This window comes from Chroicocephalus ridibundus, chromosome Z, assembly GCF_963924245.1.
Source record: "Chroicocephalus ridibundus chromosome Z, bChrRid1.1, whole genome shotgun sequence".
NCBI lineage: Eukaryota > Metazoa > Chordata > Aves > Charadriiformes > Laridae > Chroicocephalus > Chroicocephalus ridibundus.
The window spans coordinates 10,723,299-10,745,192 of record NC_086316.1 but is presented as its reverse complement, the minus strand read 5'-3'; the positions used below and the strand labels follow the sequence as shown (position 1 = coordinate 10,745,192).

General features: G+C 44.1%; 1 protein-coding gene across 7 annotated transcripts in view; it reads right to left on the bottom strand.

Annotated features, from left to right (window-relative positions):
- Positions 1 to 21,894, bottom strand: part of PALM2AKAP2 (PALM2 and AKAP2 fusion) — a 280,418-nt gene that overhangs the window by 86,323 nt on the left and 172,201 nt on the right. The window contains exon 1 of one of the 7 annotated variants that reach the window (XM_063319753.1): positions 14,496 to 14,706. The exons of 5 other annotated variants lie outside the window; for them this stretch is intronic. The gene's annotated coding sequence lies outside the window, so the exon portion shown is untranslated. Of the gene's footprint in view, positions 1 to 14,495; positions 14,707 to 21,894 lie in introns of those variants that run through there. One more of the 7 variants, XM_063319755.1, reaches the window with a different exon arrangement.

The window sequence follows — 21,894 nt, the reverse complement described above, 5'->3', positions numbered from 1 at the left end:
CCTGCCTCTGCCTCACCGTTTCCTCCAACCACTTCCCAGGCTTCATCTTATGACAGTTTCAGGGTGGAGTAACACAAGTCCAGAACCACCAAAAACGCTACATGTTTTAGACTATTAATATTTGTGCCACCTATGACCAAGGCATACCCAGTTCTAGCAATGCAAAAGTCTGGATAAGCAATAAGCAATATGCCTGATCCTGCCCTGCTGCAACGAAAAAGAAGCTGGTAACCTTTGAAGGCTCCTTCTATCTTCTCTGACCAGCTGGTCCTGCAGCAGGGATACAGTTATGACTTCTATGTCATAGAAGTATGTCCAGAAACAGTGAAAGTTAACCTAGGAGGCTGAAATTAAGAACCTACCGCACAGTTTACATCCTTCTCCTCTTCATCCGTGGTAGAGGAACTGACTTATTACCTAGAGTCAAACTGACTTCTGGAAACTTCAGCCTGTCAATCACAGCCATTAAAAAATGTTTTAGGCTTCAATTTTTCTGGAACTAGTATGCAAAGAGACGAGATGATTTTGTTCTTTGCTGGGACTTGGCAGCCCTGTGGAGTCTATTGGTTGCAATACTGTCTACTGAGCAACGAGCTGTATCCGCTTTCTTTAATGTCTATTTTGTCTAGTTAAGATTTTGGGACAGAAACTGTATCTTATAACTAGTTTATATAATTACTTAAATCCAATTTCCAATCTTAATTAGGGATCCAACGATGAACTATTAATAATATTCAGAGCAGCATTAATCCATCCCTGCTATTTGACTTGAGTGGTAACAGGAACTAGACCATCAGAGAAATAAATTACAGACAATTTGAGTTTAGAGAGAAATGTCAGAACAAGAGCTTTGGATCTGCATTCCTGCAACAGCTTATGTCTGTGGGAAATCCCGTGGGTACCAAGGAAAACAGGAAAAGGTGGGATGGTGGGCTTACTCACAGTCTGATAAAGTAAAATAAAGGCACAGGACATCACAGGATTCAGACCCTGCTGCTGAGCATGTCTTTCAATACAAGTAGCTTCAATGAAGATAAAAAAGTCTAGTGTCAAACCTGAGTTTAGGCATCGTGCCTGATAAATACAGAATGGAATACGCCCCACCCCAATACCACCCTTAAAGAGCATTTTCGCATTCCCTCGATGGGAGTCAGGCTAGACCAGGAATGAACTTCTGGGCACACATGCCAACGATGCTTTACTTGGTTAAGAAGCCTCTAATGAAAAGCCAAAATGCTAAATACATAATTGCTGCTGACTGACAAAATCAAGTTGTAGTCATACATCCCAGAAAAAACCACAAGACTCTGTGTGGCTTCAGTGTTTTGCCGGAGCAAACTTGGTTGTCTGCTGGAATAATTATCAAACTGCTTCATAAAGAGAACCATAAAAAAGATTTGAATCCCACTGAACTATAAAATTAGCCAGAGGAATCTCTGAGTCTTCAGAAGGTTATGTCTTTTGTGGAAATTAACTGAACTGACTGCGCTTTAAATTAAAAACAAGCAAAGAATTAATTTTTCAATTCTGAATGGAATTGCTGAAACCTTCAGAGTGACAGTTGTATCTTTAAAAGTTTTCACTAAAACCACACAATAATATCCTGAGGAAAACTAATGCCTTGCCACTTTTTTCCCTCTCAACAATATCAGTTTACTGTTCAACAACACAAGGGTGGAGGAGGAAATTCCTTTCTTCTCACCTTCAAAAAAAAAAAGAAGTTCCTTTTCAACAAGCTTTAGTACAATGAGTTTGTCATCAATTGTTTGCAGGAAACGTCTCACATTTTTTCCTTATATGCAATGAGTTTGATCCCAGCAGGTTGACTTAATTTTACAAAGAAAAAAAAAAGCCACATACATACAAAAGGCAAAGGAGAGGCAAAAGCCATGGTCACATAAGAAATCAGAAATGCCACCAAGCTTGGTAAAAGTACCCACACAATGCTCACAGAAGATACAAGCAACGTATAAACACAAGACCAGAGCAATTTGGACTTAAAATTGAGAAAAGGCATATGTGACTTCACCAAATAACATTAACCAAAGTAGCGAATAGCAAGACCTTACTCCATTCTAACAGAGTGCCAAATTTACCACCACAAGGAAGAAGAAAATAACAGCACGTGGGCAGCGTTCCTACTATAAGCCTGGACGAACAGGGATTCCTAAATATCTTTTTAATTTTGATTGTTAAAAGGTGCTATGAATAAATTGTTTGGCTTGCAGCAACAATACCGCAACATCCAAGAGCAAGAATTTAGGAACAAAAATTAAATCTTTACTCATACTAATTTCCTTCAAGAGGTTTTCTCTAGTGAAAAGCTATTTCTGATGCAGCTTTCTGACGCTGCTTCTCGCTTCTCTTGGTAACTTCCACTGATGGCAAAAAAGCCAACTGCTGCCTCTGGCTTGGAAAGCTCTGCTCTTTCTTTGAAATAATCAACGGTAATGCAGTAACTCACAGCTGCTTCAGAGAAAGTAGCACTCTAGAAAGAAACAGAAAGGCATGGATGAATTGTGCTTTTTTGGCTGTTTGCATTAAGCTTGTGTCAGGCGAGATCCTGAGGCTTTCCTCCCCAAAACCAGGGCACCGCTCCTGGCCTACCCTTTGTAAGGGGAAGCAGCACTGTGGGAAGAGACCAGCAGTAAGGTCAAGGCTTCAAGGTCTCCTCCTGGCTTCAAGTTCTGGATGAGTGTTACGCATTCCATGTATACCTATCTGATGTTGAAAATGCAGATACAGGGTGTATCAGCAAAGTGAAAAGACGTGCCTGGTAATTGCATTCCAGGGAGGCTTTTGTAAATGCAGGCAATACCTCAGGAGCAAAAATGTAATTCGGTCAAGCTGGTCTAAGGTACAATGCAAATAATTCTGTGTTGAATCAGACTGAAGGACTGTCACCGTGACAAGGGTGAAAATCTTTTCCTCTGCCACACCAGCAGATCTGTATTAACCCTCCGGCAGCTGGGGCAGTTACTGACATTTGGTGGTGCACAGCTGGCAGCAGAATTTGGTTCAGCTGACAACCTTCTCCTGGATTCTCCTCCTGCTCCTGTCACATACCATGTTACTTTTTAAACACACAGCTTATGTGAGCAAGAAACGTCCAGTGTCGACTGAACACTCAGAGCGCTTCCCTGAACAAATGGAATCAACCTCTCTCTCAGCCTCACATAAATCCGATGGTGACCAGAGCTGGGGAGGGTTTAGGGTATGTACACTTTACTCTCATTTATGCCTTTGACACCCAGTGCCAGCAAACACGTCAAAGAAAAACTCTAAAACACTGAAAGAAGAGAAGTTTTGAGGTGGCCGCAAGACAATAAATAGGTTACAGGTGGAGGGAGCTTGCCCTGCAGGAGAAGACACTGGGGACACTGGTGTTTGGGAAGGAAAGGGGAGACAGGTGCAAAGGCGACCCAGACTAGAAAATATGCTGGTGCAAGAGCTGCTTGCTCCCGCTGATGAAGGATGTGAGCCAACAGCAGTGCCCTGCCCAAGCTGACTCCCCTGGTCAGTCACCTGCTCCAGGGGAATGATGTTACCCCCCCATCTCTGCACCTCCTTCCCACCACAGACTTCAGGAGAAGTAGGACCCTGCCCTGCAACTCCAGGGACAATTATTTTTTTTGTTGTTATCTCTGTAACAGCCAAACCGAAGAAACTCCGGCAACTCTGTCGCAGACTGCAGGAAATATTGAGAGAGACTAATAACATATTTCTCTGTTCATCTGTGTTTGTTAGCAGAGAGGAAAATCATAGGGTCTTCTCTTGCCAAACCATACCCATTGGCATTGCTGAAAGCTTGGGCCTTGGGTTTGAATGATTTGGTGCTTTGGAGGAGGGGTGGCTTGGAGGAGGGGTGGCTTTTATCAGAGCTTTTCAGAGAAGAGTATAAATCTCAGCATTTGAACAACAAGAACAACAAAGGCTCCAGAGAAGTCATTCTTTCAGACTCTTCTGATCTTTACAATACACTGTAAATCCAAAAGTTTTTGTTAGTTTTTAACTCTTCAGCCCAGGAAATGTTCTGAAACTTTAAAGATTTTTAAAAAAAATAAATAAAATTACAGTTAACAGGCCAAAAGTTGTTATCCGTGAAGCTGCTCTTTAGTTAAGAAAGGACTTTACTCATTCCTTAGGGCTTCTTGTAAGATGAAGAAGAGAAGAATTTGGTTTTAGTCTGCTTACGAGACTTTTTTTCTGTGGAGAAATTTACTTCATCTATAGCAAGCTCCACGTCAAGCCCACATAATCCCATTAAATCTGAATTTACTAGAAAAAGCAAACTTCGAATACTGTTCTACAGCATGAATTATTACTGTTTGCTGGTTTGCAGCTCGCTGATGTCCAGCAGAAGAATAATACACACAAAATCCACTTCACCCACAAAAGCTAACCACATCACCCAGCATCTAGTCCCAAACCTGAAAAGCAACAAAGCAGCAGAGGCCTGTTTCCATGCTGCCCAGTCACTTAAAATGCTCAAGGTCCTGACTAGGAGAAGCCTGAGAAATTTTGTCAGCGTGACCCTCCACAATGGGTTTCCTCTGGTGCTGAAGCACACCACCATGTTCTTGAGGAATGAAACCATCGTGTCACGACAAAATCCTGGCATCATGCCTAGCAAAGTGAAGTCCTCTTGCTGTGAAAGTGGGTCGCTTTGTCTTCTTTAAAAAATTAATGTATCCTATCTCAAACTCCCATTTACCACAATAAGAACTGCAAGCCCTGCAGTGTCTCCTTTTTTACTTCTCCCCCTCCCTTCTGTCTCCCAAGGAAATTAAAGTATTCATTAGATCCACCAGCCAGAAAGAAGATTTAAATGGCATGATGCATTTCCCAATGCAGCTGCACTCTGACAGACAGCTGATGCCAGTGGGATGTTGAGCAAAGCACACATGTACGCGCAGCCCTTTTAACTACAGAGTCAGTCCCCACCCGTAAAATACAGCTGTCCCACTGTGCGCTGCTGCTACACTCCTACTAAACTCACAGGTCCTCAACACCTAGGAACGCGCAGCTAAAAGAGCTGCCAGAGCACCCGCAGAGGTAGCTTGGCAATTTGGTGTTCAGATGTTCACTGCTTACTCCCCAAGTCTGGACCAGCAGCTACCCTCTAAGAAAAGGTGTGAGCGGGGACCTCTGGTCTGACGTTTCATGCTTTGTCTGCGGAAGGGTAAGCATGTGCAAGGAGTAGAGCACTGAAGAATCAATCCCTCCCACGAAACTGAGAGGGGGGCACAACGTGAGACTGACCCTGTTGTCCTCCAGAGACCATGCACCGTAGCGTTGAGTGTTGTCCATGTGACACAAGGCTAACGTGAAGGCAAAGGTGGCACATGTTAGATTGCTAGAAGTGCTTCCGTCTTTAATTATCTCGGATTCCCTGCATCTGCAGATAAATACTTCTGGCCGACGCAACTTGGCTACTTCTTTAAATGACATCTGGCTCTTGACTCAATGAACACTGGCGTAAGTAACCTCCTCTCCCTCTCCTTCTTCCACACTCACCACTATTTTTAAAAGAAACTAAGTTGCTGACATCACAAGACTTTTTTACATGTTTTTTTGGCTTTTTGCCTCTGGGTTGCTTACCAGTGCCTAACATGATGACAGACACTCCCACTGTAACATCTGCACCTGCAGATCCCAGTTTTCCATTCTGCAGAAACATGTCCCACAGGCATGGGAAAAGGAATGCTTAACAAATATCATGCACATGCTCCTCTGCCCCCACAGATCTACATCCCAGGCAGTTGGCGATCCGTTGGCAATATCCTCTCAGGCTGTCCTGGAAAGTCCCTTTTTCAACAGTTCACACTGTAGAGAACATAGGGTGTTGGCCTGATTTCCCTTCAAAAAGCTTGCGATAATCCAGAGTCTTGGAGCACGCAAGAGAACAGTCCTATCATCCTTTTCTTCCAGAAATAAAACAGGTTTCCAGCAGCAGATGGTTTAATACAAACCCTATCCAGCTCGTCACAGAGAAGTCACGTCCTTTGCCCAGGCCAGCAGGATACACTGACTTGCCAGAGTCAACAAGAACAGTAGGCAAGATGTGCCCGAGAGCTGAACTTCTGGGTTTCCCACATAGCCCACAAGAAACAGAGAAGAACAAAGAAATTTTGCTGTCAAATAGTTGCTGCTATACAGATGAAAGCCCTGAATTATGAAGAGGCCTGGGGAATGAATGAGAGGCAGAATAGCCTAAAAATATTTTATTCAGAGCAGAAGGCATCTGATGACATCTGACAAAAAGACATGAGCAAGAAACCCCCCTAAAAGAAACAGTAATTTTATTGCCGGCTCTTCTTTTCAGCACAGCTAATTCTGAAAGACTGGTTTATGTACCGGTCAACCCCAGTTTGGCTCAATTGCCAAACACTACTTGGGATCCAACCATGATATTGGCCACCATCGTACCTTCACCCAGCTCCAAGAAAGCAGCAAAACCTCTGCGGAATAAACTGCCACTCAAAGCTAAATTCTGGAAAGCCCTGCTTATGTGCTAATAGTTTCACAAACTGGCTCCAGAACTCTCTAAATATGCCAGTAACTGTTGTCAGCTTTCTAACAACAACTCCAAGTATGAATTTTTTTCCCCAAGGCTGACCCTCCTAGAAATTTCAAGATTACCTGAGCTCCCCATTGCTGTCTCTAAATTAATTAGATGGAAAAAGATTTTCAGGAAGTTTAAGGGCTTAAAAGATATCCTGGTCAAAAATGCCAACTAATTAAAAGGTATTTTTAATTTAAAGTGAGAACTATTCCCTAGAAATCTTTGTCAATACACATTCTGATCTGCTGTACCATGCCAATTCTGTTCTCATTAACCAAGCTGATAAACACATTTTATACACCATGATGAGCATAAATCTAGGCCTTACAGATATATCACCCCAGAAGGCCAAAGAGACAATAGGACAGGGGTGTTGAGAGCACCCATCAAAAACGCTGCTGAAAGGCCTCATTTTCAGAAAGTGAATGGTCACTTCTTCAGTCTATGCTGGCTCCTCTTTTAGAGCGCTTCAGGTGGAACAACCCAAATTCCAAAAAACTCCCCAAAAGGCTGGCTGCTGCTCTGCTTCCTCAGAGCTGCTGTTCACCAGGGATTCAGGGGGGACTCACACGGACTTGAGAATCAGAGAGGAAGAACAAGCTTCCATTGGCAAGAAGATATGTCAAGGAAGCTAATATGTCTTTGTTTGACACTTCTAAATTAAACAAAGCCAGGAATTGAACCAGAAGAGTATAAACAAAAATACAAACTACAGGCGGACCAAAGATAGTGACGGGAAGCGTCATGGAGACTGAGAGCATCAAATGGATGCAGGACAGACTCACGCTCCTATCAGGTGAAACAACAGCATCTAAAGCCAGCACAGGTTCATTTATGCTACTCTTTAGATCTGACTAAATGACCAAAACAGTTGGTTTGATTAAGCCAATTTCAGTATATTCAGTATATCCACTGCCTTCACCACAGAAAAATATAGAATTGCTAAATAATTTTATGGTTGGACTTGATGATCTTAAGGTCTTTTCCAACCTAAATGATTCTACGAAAATGATGAAAATATGCAGAAAAAGGGAAAAGATTTAAAAGAATCAGACCACAACTTTGGCTGAATTTTTCTTTTTGATGATTGCAACCAGCAGCAGGAGCAAGGAGAACGAAGGACCGGACTGGTGTCATGGCTTTGCTGAGCTCAGCCAAACTGTGTCAGAACAACACCACTGGGAACTGGTCCCAGTGTGTGCCTCTCCCAGCCATGGGCTGTGAAAAGTCAAAGCAATATGGTGCTGGGACCCGAGTGTGTTTGAACTCTTGTGGTTGCGTTTCCCTCTCACACACCTGGGCCTCCAGCCCTTCCTTGGGACTTTGGCTGGCCACAGTCCTCCTCATCTCAGTGAGAAGAAGCCGCGCCAGTAAAACATGTCTTGAAAACAGGGACCGCTGGAACATCAAGCCACGACACAAACCACAACAGCCTCTTCACCTTGCATGTACTTTAACGGTTTTAAAATGAGGTTAAGTGACTCTGTGGGTTTATTGACAGTAGTTCCCATACCAATACGTGGGTTCTCAAGAGCATCACCAGCGAAAACCTTTTCTTGCGTTCACTCTTGGGGCAGGGTAGCAGCTAATGGGGAACTCTAAAATTGGAAATAAAATGACCTATTTGTGAGGGAAATTGATAGAATAATATATAAAGATTTGAGATTGGCTTCACATTGTCTTTCTTACAAAGCTACAAGAGTGCTTTGATAAATCCCTAATAGAACAGAACTACAGAAGCAAAAGGTTTGTACAAAAACTGCTGGTTAAACCTCACCTGCTTTAACAAAAACTATCTTTTATTCTTTACTTGTGGCAAAACTGCAACCTTTATTAATAGATTTATACTGATTTAATTAGTTTGACAGTGGGGTTTGGCACAGAGTGCTAATACAGGTGTACATTTCAGATGGTTCCTATTTCTGGTCTAATGTCTTCCTGAAGCCTGCCCAAGAGTTACTAAAAAAAAAAAGGGGAACTTCTTAAAAGTGAAGTTTTTTTCAAAGCTGGGTGGATCTGGGTTGTGTATCAGCCAGTCCTATTAGGGAATTATTCTCAACTGGCACTACTAAACTTGCCCCACATTTAACGAGACACAGAAATAGGGCACTCCAAGCATGTATACAGATGGAGCTGTATTTTTCCCTGGAGTACAGGGGAAAAAATGACTGTTATTAAGCTCAACTCAAATAATGCTGGTGCCACTGCCCCAAATAATGAGGCACAATACGTCCACTTGAATTCTTGGATTTACTGGATAAAAAATAACAGCTGTTATGTCAAATATCAGGCCCCGAGAAGAAGTTCGAGGAAGGAAGCTACTTACATCCTCTTAGGTATTTGCATTTGCATCCAGGCCTAGTCACCAGAATTGTCACACTCACTAAGTTACTCAGTGGTTGAGGCAGCGGTGTTTGTGGTTTCTGTGTTTGGGGTTTTTTTGTTCTATTTAAGTCCGTACAATCCTAATGTGTCGCCAGTTTAAAGGTATTTTGCAATTATCAAGGCATGAGATAAGTTTTTCTCACTACTTCAGTAAACTGGTAAATGTTAGCTGCGGGAAAGGGAATAAATGGCACAGATATAAGCTACCTTTTACCAGTAGTACTACACCCACTACACCCTTAAAAAGTTTTCCTGATTCCTTCATACATTATACAAACAGATCTTATATAAAGCGATACAAAGACATGTAGAAAAAAAGCTGGTAATACATGGAGAATCCTTCCCTTCCAAAGTACATACAGTGATGTGTATTCAGCAATTTACACACAGGAAGTTTTCTGCTCTTTTTCCACTGAGAAAATGGGAGAAGAGGGAAATTATGATGCCCAGAGCCTCAAAAGATATCAGTGGAATCAACGGATTCTGTAAAAAAAAATCCAGATATTTGAAAGGATCTTTTTCCCCTGGATCATGAATCATCTCTTTGGTCCATTATATAAAGCTGGAAAGAAAATCCTAAAATGAACAGGACATGCTTTTGTGATTCAGTAGCACATAAGAAAGTTTTCCCAAGCGCTTTTGCAGGCCTTTTAAAGTAATATTTCCTAACCCTTCTGAAGATTTATATATGTTTTGAAGGGAATTTCCTCTATTTTAAATGCATTATTGGTTTTCTCTGTTATTAATATGGGATTAAAGAAATCATTTTCTCTGCTAAACAATACATAGGGAAAATTCACACTTCTGCAGTATATTGCATATAAGTATCATATGAAGCAATAGAATCATAGAATCATAGAATTGTTGAGGTTGGAAGGGACCTTTAAGATCATCGAGTCCAACCTTTAGCCTACCCTGACAAAAGCCACTTCTAAACCATGTCCCTCAGTGCCCCATCTACCCTTTTTTTAAACACCTCCAGGGATGGTGAATCCACCACCTCCCTGGGCAGCCTATTCCAATGTTTAATAACCCTTTCAGTGAAAAAATGTTTCCTGATATCTAATCTAAACCTCCCCTGATGTAACTTGAACCCGTTTCCCCTCGTCCTATCACTTGTCACCAGGGAGAAGAGGTCAGCCCCCATCTCTCTACAACCTCCTTTCAGGTAGTTGTAGAGGGTGATAAGGTCTCCCCTCAGCCTCCTCTTCTCCAGGCTAAACAACCCCAGCTCCCTCAGTCGTTCCTCATAAGGTTTGTCCTCCAGACCCCTCACCAGCTTCGTAGCCCTTCTCTGGACACGCTCCAACACCTCAATGTCCCTCTTGTAGCGAGGGGCCCAAAACTGAACACAGTACTCGAGGTGGGGCCTCACCAGTGCCGAGTACAGGGGGATGATCACTTCCCTAGTCCGGCTCACCACACTGTTCCTGATACAGGCTAGGATGCTGTTGGCCTTCTTGGCCACCTGGGCACACTGCTGGCTCATATTCAGCCGGCTGTCAACCAACACCCCCAGGTCCTTTTCTGTTGGGCTGCTTTCGAGCCACTCTGCCCCAATCCTGTAGCGCTGCATGGGGTTGTTGTGTCCCAAGTGCAGGACCCGGCACTTGGCCTTGTTGAACCTCATACCATTGGTCTCAGCCCATCGGTCCAGCCTGGACTCAATATAACACTTGAGTCTTGTTACATGTAAGTATTTTTACCACATTTCTGAAGAATTACTCTAAAGGCACAGTTCTGCTTTCCCCTGTAAACCCAGTATCTTACTGTCATCAAAAAGAACAGAAAGTGAAACTCTAACTCTTATTAATTATAAACTTAAGTCAAAGGATCACTTTTTAAAATTAAGGATGGCATGATTTACAGTTGTAATGGATTACTGAAGATTGGTCATCACCAAAAATAAGCCCATAATTTGTATTGCTAACCCAGAGTGTTGATATGAAAAATGTATCCTCTTTTTTGTTCATTTTGTCATAATACCAGAACAAGTGTTGTGAATATGAAATAAGAATTCCATTTTACAGCTGGGAAACTTCTGCACTGAGGACTGAGACTTGTCTTTCAGGAAGGAGTGAGATATGTTTGTGGTCTCCTAAAGTTACTGCGTGCAATGCATCTTTTTTAAAGCTTTGTACACATTTCAGTACTGATTTACCATGATTCTCACTTGATCACAGAAAACAGTATTGGAAGGGCCCTGAGATGCCATCTTAGTCAACATCTATGTTCCCACAGTCAACCAGGATGGCTACTATGACAGTTTACCATTAGGCTATTTTAAAAAATCTTCCCAATCTGAGATACATTAGATGACTGACTCTCTGGAAGCACCTTCCAAAGTTCTTGGGATGACAGAGGTAGTTTACATTATCAACTCAAACTGGACATCTCCTTTTCAGACAGCTGAGAGGAAAACCAACTCTAACTGTCCTACCCCAGGACAAAGGGAGACTGCAAGGTTTGCCTCCTCATTGAAGACTAAACCACAGGATCATTCTCCAGGTCCCCCTCCATCAAGCTGTACTGTTGAGTATATTCTGAGCAGCAGAAGAATCACAGATAGGGGAGTTCATACTCAACTGCATTTCTCTTGCCACGAGTAATTAGGATTTATCCTTCACAAGGGTGAAACAGACGATGTGGAATGCTAATTTACCAGAGCAATGCAACCCAAAGTCTTACCATTGTTTAAGCAGAAATAACTTAAAATTTTGGAGATGCAGAAGAAAAAGAGTACCATTTTGGCACATGGCTCAAAAAGAATTACATAAATTATAGATGTAACTGCATTTGCTGGCATTCGTTCAGTGCTGCTGTTATATTTCATAATTAAACTTAATTTTATAGAGCTGTACTCTAGTGGTCTTGGTCAGCAGTCAATTAAAGACCATCCCTCTACAGGACAAATGCAATACTTAGTTAAATGAGCATCATCATAAATAAGCAGGCCAACTTTTTTTTTTTTCCTCACGTAATTTGAATGCCAAGACTATCCATATCAACTTCAATGGACTTGCTCCTAGTGGGTGGGAGTGCTGGAAAGGACTTTTCCTCAATGAATTGTGGGTCCAGAATTTTGCTAGGGTACCTTCATTATGGTTTGGGATAGAAACAAATACAAAGAATCAGCCTAGAAACGGGAAGCAAGGGATGAAAAGTTGTATCAGATTAAGACAGAATTTAAGATGGACTTCAGGCAGCTGAACAACAGGGCACACGTGAGAACCATGATGTGCCCCTTCAGCACAGACTGCTAGGAGAGACGGCTGCCAAAGCTTTTATTTTTTTAAAGGGGAGGTGGGAAAGAGAGAGAGGGGGACTTTTAGCAGCTTGAATAAACCTGTTTAGCCCACAACGACAAACAAATTAACTCTCAGTCAGTACTGCGAATCAGTACTGCAGCACGTTGACAAGAGAAAAATCACGCTGTGAACGGTAATAATAGGGACAGTTCTAGATGTTGCATTATGTAGCTCTTCATGTCTTGCTATAAATGCAGTATCAATAGCGCTTGCTAAATCAGCAGGTGTTTCCAGTAGCAAAAGTGAGTTTTGCAGTTTAGACAAGACAAGTCAGGCATGAATTAACTTATCCCGTGATCAAAGCATACACCAAACTGCCCAGGATTCTGCTGGGTATACTTTTCATGCTGTAAACCATATGACCCTGTATTCTTCGCTTAGCCAAAACTCTGGCTGAAGTCAACAACAGTTTTGAGTAATTTGAAAGGACTGGGATGATATGCAAACATCCCTTAGTATGGGAGCTGCACATCCACAGGGAAGGAAAATAACCATCAGCTGCTACAAAAGCTACTTCTTATCGGCACTATTGCAAGACATTTATAAATGTCTTAATTTACTTAAGAGCTTACCTGGGACCTGTACTCTTTGGACAAGCACTTGAAAACTAATGCAAAAAACAACGTGTCAGTTATGTACAGCCAATATCTGTATGTAACATTTTAGATTTGTGCAAACTTACTTTGGCAGAGGCTATCAAAGGGGAGCAAGTAGACTGGCATTCACATACAAAATGAAGATGAACTGAATAAAAGCCACTCAATACTGACCGGCCAGAAATACTGACAATGAATACACTTCAACAAACACAATTTCAGCTATAACTTCATCCTCTGCTGTGTGCAGGGACATAAAAGTTATGATCTAAAAATATAAGAAATAACTTGCACTCCTTAGGAAAAAGAAGTCATGTACTACCACAGATGCTGATGTATATATAACTTCCTTGAGTTCCTGAGGCTGGTGAGACCAGAAAATGTAATTGTGAAAGTGAAATAAATCCCTGTCAGATACGCAAAACCTCTGCAAAACACTTACACAGCATGAATACAAATTGACATACCAGAGCTATGAGACAATGCTAGAATCAGAGGATATCATTACAACGTTCAACTGTTAATCACAGCTCAAAATAAAACAACATGTTTATTTTGCTGGTAAAATCACAACTGGGGGGATCTGCTCTATCTCTCCTAATATCAGGCCAGTACTTATTGCCCTAATGGACATCTTCTGGGAGATGATAGGCAATTCACCTTAAGATTAAAAAAAACCCACTTCAATGTGATGACTGCTCTTTATGGCTAATGATTTATGTTATCAAGAATTCAAACATTAATATACACAGTAGCTGCCTGCCCACCTCAGTAATAATTTCGACAATTTTTTTAGGAAGAGACACCAATGTTTGAGAACTTTACACTGCAGTGGTCCTAAGGGGAAGCCAAATAAAAAGAAATAAAATATTTAAAACTCATGCTTCACTGTTACTGAGGGATCTAAAAATAGAAAGACTTGGAACAAAGATACGGGAGATTTTCAGTTCAAAAAGGGGAGTCCAGGAAAAATTGAGAGGGCCATGAAAAAAACATGCTGATTAAAAAATAATTACGTCACGGGTTGGATCTCACCAAACCCCCTCCACGCCGCCACCACGGCTCTCTCCTCTCCCCGCTCCCTCCAGCCCGCCCGGCTCCCGCGCACAGCGGCCGCCCCGCAGGGAGGGCTGCAGAGACACCCCCCCCCGCCCAACCCAAACGGCAGCCGGGGCGGGGGAAGAGCCGCCCCTCCACCTGCGGACATCGGGGGGATGCGGGCACAGACCCGGCTTGCTGAACCCAGTCCCCCCCCGCCCCGTCCGGCACCCCCCGCCGTGAGCCCGTCCCGCACCAGGGGGATGCACACGCATGGGGGGTCCCGCTGGGGCGCACACCTCGCGGGGTGGGCGAGGGGAAAGGGCAGGTGTCCCCCCATTCCAGCATTCCCCCCATTCCAGCATCCCCCCCTTTCCCTCCTTTCCTCTTCGCTTTCCCTCCCGGCATTTTCATTCTCCCTTCCCCTCCTCGACTCTCCCTCCCTTCGTTTCCATCTTCCCTCCTCGCCTTTCCCCTGCCTCTCCTCGCATCCCTACCTACCCCCCTTACCCCCCCCCCCCCGCTTCCCCCCCCCCCACCTCCGGCATCCTCCCCCCCGCTCCCCGCCCCCGCCCGCAGCCCGCCGAGGGCCAGACAACTTGCCGGAGCCGCATCCACCGCTGCCTCCCTTTCCCTCGGCACCGGGAGCCGCGCTCACAGACCGACAGACGGACGGACGGACGGACAGAAGGAGGCGGGGACACGGGCGCACCCCCGCGCACGGAGGTACCTCTCCAAAACGCGCCCGCTCCGCTCCTCCGGCGCGCAGCGTGCGCCGCCAGCTCCGCGCAGCCCCGGCACCTCGGGTCCCCCTTCCTCCTCCTCCTCCTCCTCCTCCTCCTTCTCCTCCTCCCCGCCCGCCCCCTTCGCCGACGCCAGGAAGAGGGGGGCAAAGCCACCGCCCGCCCCGTCCCGCCCCGTCCCGCCCCGTCCCGTCCCGTCCCGTCCCGCGGGGCGATGCGCCCCGCGCGGAGGCTCCGCGCATCCCCCCCGCGCCCCGCGCCCCGCCGCGCTCGGGTTACCGAGCCCTCTCCTGTTACGGATGCCCGCGCCGGGCGGGAGCGGGGGGAGCAGAGCCCCGAGGTGGGACGGGGGGGAGCGAGCCCCGGGGAGGGGTGGGCGAGTCCCGGGGGGATGCAGCGCGGCCCCGCGGCCCGGCTCCGGGGGGATGCGCAAAGCGGGAGCTCCCCGCCGCTGCCAGCTCCGGGGCTTTCCTGAGCCGTGGGTTTCGGGGTGGTTTTGCTGCTGGTTGCTTTTGGGGCTTTTGCTTTTCTTTTTCAGTTTATTGGTGTGGTTTGGCTTTCGTTTGTTTTGTTTTGTGTTTTTTTTTGGGGGGGGTGGTGTTTTTTTTTTCCGGGGGGTTGTTGGGTTTTGTTTGGGTTTTTTTGTTTGTTGTGGGTTTTTGTTGTTGTTGTTGGTTTTAAATACATGCAGTAGAGCCGACTTCCATGGGCATCTTCAATGTCCCCCTCAACCCAAAAGCACCGGCAGTGTTCACAGTAGGCTTTGGCAAGGATTTCCATTGGTCTGACGCCGTGCCTGTGAAGAACCTCTGCCTTTTATTTTTGGTTTCAATACGAAATTAGTTGCTCCCTCATCTCCTGTGCTGGGGATGAACAACAGCTCCTAACCCTCTCTTTGAGCTGCTTATGGGTGTGCAGACCTCCACTGTAATCCTTTTACATCAATCCTTCTGGCTGAAGAGTTGCAGGTTGCTCATGGGGGCCTTTGTCCATAGACCATTCTGTACCTCTTACCATCCTTGACGCCCTCTTGAACATCATCCCGATCTAATAGATCCTATTCGAGATGAAGAAATACAAGATGTTTAAGATGTAGGCAAACCATGGATTCATGAAGTGGCACAATGATGTTTTTCACTCAGTATTTTATGAGGAATTTTTGAGGACAGAGCTGATGTTTCCATGGAACTGTCTGTCATAACCCTGAGATTTTACTCAGGGTTATGCCAGCTCAGAGCCCACTGTTTTACGCAATTGTTTCTCCATGTGCATCATTTCACATTTACTTACACAGGATTCCTTATATTGCCCAGTCAGCCTCATAACGTCCTTGTGTAGTTTTTCATAGTCTTTCTTCTTATTACTGACATGAGTAAATTAATTCCACTGATGAGCTGCGTTATTTCACTCCATTCCCAGGTAAGATATGAGTACACTGAACAGCACACCTCCCAGCACTGACCCTTGCTGAACCCCACACCATCCAGCACCTCCCTCCATTGTGAGAACTGGTCATTTATTCCTGTACTTTGCATTTTATCTTCTAAGCAATTACTGAGCTATACCAGGGCTTTCCCTCTTATTGCTATCACTGCTGGTCTCCTTAAAAGCCTTTGTCAAGAGCCTTTTAGAAACCCAGTCTGATATGGAAATTAGATCACCCTTATCCACATTTTTATTGACCCTTTCAGAGACCTCCAAGAGGTTTGTTTAAGGCAGGACTTTACAGAAGCAATGTTGACTCTTCTCAGATAGATTGCGTTAATCCAGGTGTCCTTTAGTTCTAACCCAATTACATCTCTGTATTTGCACAGCACAGGCACGAGGTTTGCAAACCTCTAGTTCTCCACAGTCTGCACTGAAGCTTAGAGTCACATTTGCCACCCTCCACTCTTCAGGTGCCAGTGTTTTAAATGGGAGGTTACACGCTGCTGTTGGTAATTCAGCTGCGGCATCCTCTGATGAGAACTCAAGGACACAGATGCTCACACGTAGGCACAGTGCTACCTGAATGCCATGACAGTGGAAAAGGCTTATTATAAAAGCTAATGGTATAAGGAAATAGATGCATACATACGAAACTGCGGACCTGTAAACCGGTGTTATTAATATAAATAAGAAGCTATCATAGTAATTAACTATATGTGGCCATGACTCTTTACAAATGTATGTGTCTGGAAGCACACAGGGTATGGTACAGAAAAAACCCCACCAAGGTCTTTGACCCAGGGAACTGTTTGCCATTTTCTGTATCTGTTTTCTCTCTTCCATACTTTGCTGCAAATTTTCTGCATCAAGGGTGGCCTTTTCTAATGCACATTTTTTTACTTGCCACTAGCATATGTCACGGGAAGCAGGACAGGAGAGCAGCTCTGACCAGGGGTATTTCAGCCGCACCATCTAGGAATGTTCCCAGGAATGTCTGCAATTCAGCTACCTGCCCAAAGACAGGACTCCCACCCCTTGTCCTTCCACGACATGTGCTGGAACCGCAGCATGACTCCCTCCAGCCTGTTTGCAAGGAGCAAAGGAAAGCTGCACCTCCAACGCTTGGCTGAAGCAGCTCTGCACGGATGCGCATCACTGCTCAGGCCTGCCCCACGGGTGTGGGGCACATACTCCCACAGAGATGTCTGCCATCCAAACCACAATGTGGGGCTGCAGAGGAGAGAGAGAGAGAGAGGAAGAGGAGGGTGGCAGTTGCATCCCTTTTGGATGTTTCACGGGTCTGACCACGCTCGTTGGGTCTTTAGAAACTCCAGCGGCTAGAAACCGCATAAGCCGTCTATCACAACAGAGGGAGGAAAATAAATTAGTCTTTTTTAGTTGCAGAAAACTTCAGAACCATGCAGAAAGGTCCCTTCTAGGCCTCAGAAACATAATTAAAATAAGCATAGTCCAGTCTCACGCTTTTGAAGACCTCATGTTTTGGAGACCAGCAATACTGCACTGTAGAGAAAAATCTGGTGTATTCATAGCAACTAAAGATGCTACACTGCCAAAGGGGCAACTTCAGAGCTCCTCTTCCTGGGTTCCCACCCCTCTGCCCTTTTGGTCCAACAGTTGCCTCCTGCTCCTCTCCTGCTTACCGGCCTCATACAGGATCAGAATGAACTGCGCGACTGCAGCGCAAATCTTGTTCCATTAGATAAAGCAGTATCACAAATGACACTGATATTGTTTGAATTCTTGTTATTTTTTTTTTCTTATGACAGGGATGCATTTACTTGGTATTAATTACATAGCACATGACTAATATACCACAGAGGAAATCAAATGTGATTTCACTGTGTATGTTTTAATGAGTTTTGCCTATTGCCTCTAATTTGCATTTTTAACAGTTACAACAGCAGAAGAAAATTGCGTCTTACAGTTTTGTTTTAAAGATATATTTTGTTAATGCTCTGTAATTCTTTTACAGCATTACAGAGGGCTTTGGGTAGGGGGAGGAAGGAATGAATCTTTTCCAGAATGCAGCCTTCCCTAATTTTTACCATGAAGTTAAAATACCTTTACCTAAATAACAAACTGGGAGATGAGCTGATGTTCTCCTAAAAACTCTGAAAGTAGGAAGAGTATAAAGATCAGCTGTGTTAACCCTATATTTGTCAAGAAAAGTAGTTATTCTTAACACTCAAGTGACAGTTCCTTGCCTGTCATCCCCTTTCAGGCCTGCTTTATGTGCCCTGTGAACTGGAAAGGGGTATGTCACCCTGGTATTCCCTCATTCCTCCTCCAGTGACTGACCAACGTACATGCCACAGCTGTGCTGAACATGTAGGAAAACCCGACAACAGCAGATCCTGAGATTAGCGTGATCTCCTTGGGAAAGCTCAAGGAAGTGCGACAGCGTATCTGAACTTCTGCTTGCAGGGGGCTGCAAAACGGAGGATGTTTTTCTCTGTACGTAGCCTGTGGACAAGAGAACTAGTGCCGCTGAAGTCAGTGGGAAACGCAGACACTCAACACCTCTGACAACTGGGCCACACGCTTATGTGAGACCTTGTTATTATACAAAAAGGCTCTTATTTCTACTTTTTTTTTTTTTTCCCCCTGCCACATAAGCTGACCTAGTTTACAATCTGCCTCTGTACAGATGCGTCCTCTTCCATGGGTAGAAAGAGGACAGAGCCATTGCCAACAAAGAGTGCCTGGAGTGAGGAAGGGGAAGAGACACAGGGCAGCTCAGGATGGGGAGATAAAGAGAAGGAAATGAAAGACAAAAATGTTTGGAGGAGAGGAGAGAGAAAAAGGGGGAGAGATGAGAGCGAAGCCATATCCATATTTGCTGCCCCTGCTTTATCCAGGAGACAGAGGAGTCACTCAGAGTCTGCTTTGGGACTATGTCAGTATATTGGAGCCCAGTTTCAGTGAGGCAGATTTTTTATTGTTATGCAGCAAACCTTCAAATGGAGAATAATTCAAAGGGGATACCCCTTCCTATTAGGTAGAAATTCTTTCAGGCTTCTGTTTTACAGCCCAGCACACTGTTCTTGTTCGCGGTGAACTCCCAAAGATGCTGAGAGCAGTGCAGAATAAAGAAAGGAAGGAAAATACTGTGATAATGATGCTGGATATGCCAGGCACTTTTATAAAATGAAATGCAGTCCTGAAAGGTGATGCCTGATCTGGTAGCCTCCACACTGAATTTCACCGAGTATGAAAAATGAGTTTTGCTTGGGATGCAGATTCTTAAGTGTCTTGGATTAGCTGTCAGAAATCTTTGTGGTTCGATTCATTTTCCTTTCCTTGTTGTTCTGGCTATTTCTCTGACTGCAGAATAACATGCAGATGAGCTGCATGAGCACCAGCTTGCGGTAATGTGTGTGAGATGAAAATGGTTCTTCTGTGTATTCTCTGTGCATTTATAAAACTAATGAATGCAAAGATCCATCAGTCAGTTAGCAGAAGAGCTGTGGGAAGTTTGGAGGTCACATTCATAAATGCTTTATATTCAGTACAGGGACGAAATGTTGAGTATTACAGAGGCAGGGAGCTGCTGGTAGGGAACTGACTGGAGATCCCTGTTCTATTCCTGGCGTTGCTGATGACCTGTGGTGTGACTGAAGGCAAGTCATTCTCCCTTATTTGTCTATATGAGTAGATGAATTTTAGGACAGGGATTGCCTGTTAATGGGTGTTTGCAGAACATAACGGGACCTCAGCTGTGGTTAGGGACTTCAAATACCAATATAGTATGAACTTCAAAATTATTTTCTGGAGTTATTCAGCTGACTAACAGGCTCGTTTACACACATCTATTATGTGGTGGAATAGCTTGGCGAGATCTCTATCGGCAACTAGCTACATGAGTAATCTCATTGATTTAAATGTGACTCCTTGAGTGAGTAATATTTTAGTACTGGCTCCATAAACTGTTTTAGTCATCGTCGGCTTACAAAGTGCATGCGTAGCCCTGCCAGCACTTACCACACAGTGAAGTGTATTTTACTGCAAGCAACTCTGTCACAGGAGTAATACCCAGTAGTAACTGTTTGTGTAATCTACGCCCACGTGAAGAAGTTACTCTGTTCTGCAGTTGCAAAACCAGCCAGATTTCACTGGCATAGTGTTCTCTTCGGTTCATGGGAACTGTTAGTTCCCCTTCGCAAGAAATCCAAAGAAGTATTCAGTACCTATGATGGTACCTGTGAAGGAAGAAAATTTTTTTTCATTGCAGCTCGTGGAGACACTGATGCGTAACTGACTCGTGGCTCTCCCTCCGTCTCGTGGAAAATGCAGTCATTGCAAATCTGGAGCTGTAAGGCTTCATTTAAAGCTCTTTGCAGTCTTACCCCAGCTAATGTTTCTGCTTTGATTAGCCCTGCCTTATCTTAGTCTCTTTGTACCCCCTTCCACAATAGACCCTGTTTCTTTCCCCTACTGTGGGCTTTGTGTCTCCTTTCAGTCTGTTCCTTTTCCTAAGCACAGAAAAAAATCCCATTCAGTAGTATCCTTCTTTTATTCTACAAATCCCTCTTTCAAGTCTGCTTCATCAATAACATCAACAGAAGGCACTCCTGAAAGATGGCTTGCCTGTGTCCAGCTTGCCTGATTGAGCCTGAACATCCTCAGGGGCAGGGACCGTATCTCTATATATTTTCTGAATTGCTGCGTGCATAGGAAGAGCCATGTAAATATAGCACTACTTGTTACCACACCATTACATATTCAACATTTATATCAACCGCCAGGGCAAGATAATCACAGACTACAGTACTTCAACAACTACGTACAGTTGCATATTGTTTCTCCAACTAAACAGGCATGGCAAAAATGATTTAAAAAACAATCATTATTTTAGAAATAGGGAACCTCTGTAACTCTTCTGTACAATACTTGAGTAGCATATTCTCACAAAGAGCATTTGTTTGTGAACTAAAGAGCTTGATCTGAAGCCCAATGGAGGCTCTTCCAATGCATTCAGTGAGCTTTGGATTAAGTCCTTCCTGAAGAACAGATGCAGGGTTTTATTCACTAGCACTCGAACAATAAAAATGACAAGACAAAGAATAAAGTTGTCTGCAGAGAATAAAGCGGTGTTGTCCTGCAGCAGCTTAAATACATTAGGCTCTATAGTTAAAAGAAAGTCCTGTAGAGTTAGTAAAATTGTTTGTGTAGCCCATTCACAAAATATACAGTGCAGAAATGTTTAATAATCTACACATAAACACCCAAACAGTGTATTTCACTGAGCATCCAACTTCTCAGTATTTGCAAAGGCTGAGTTATAAATGTAAAGCCAAATTCCAGTTGTGCAAACAAAGATAACACAGAAATAGTTTCTTGCCATTAATCATCAAAATTGCAATAGAAGAGAGAGCTGGAAATTATTTTATGCTATGGCTTTTAGATGGATCCAAAGTGTTTACTGAGACCTCGACTAGAGGCAGGCTCTCTTTTGGCAAGTTTTCCTCATTCACCATAATGATTTCTTATCTGGCCCATAGATGTTATCAAAATGTAAGCAATAATGAGCATTGAGGAGCAGAGACATTTGCCCCTGCAGGAAAAACTGGGGCCAGAGTAACCCCAGGAAAAAGAGTCCAACAAGGGAGATAGATAAGCAACTTGTGGGAGATAGAAGAGAGTAGACTGAAGTAAAAGCGGCAGCAAATGGAAAGAACAATTAGCAGAAACAAAGCTGGGCAGGAGCCTGGGACTTGCAGCAGAGACAGTGTGAAGGGAATCTGATCGGAGGCTTTCAAGACGCCTGGGTAGATCCTGTAAAGAGATCTAGTGAGAGGAAGAGTGAAAGC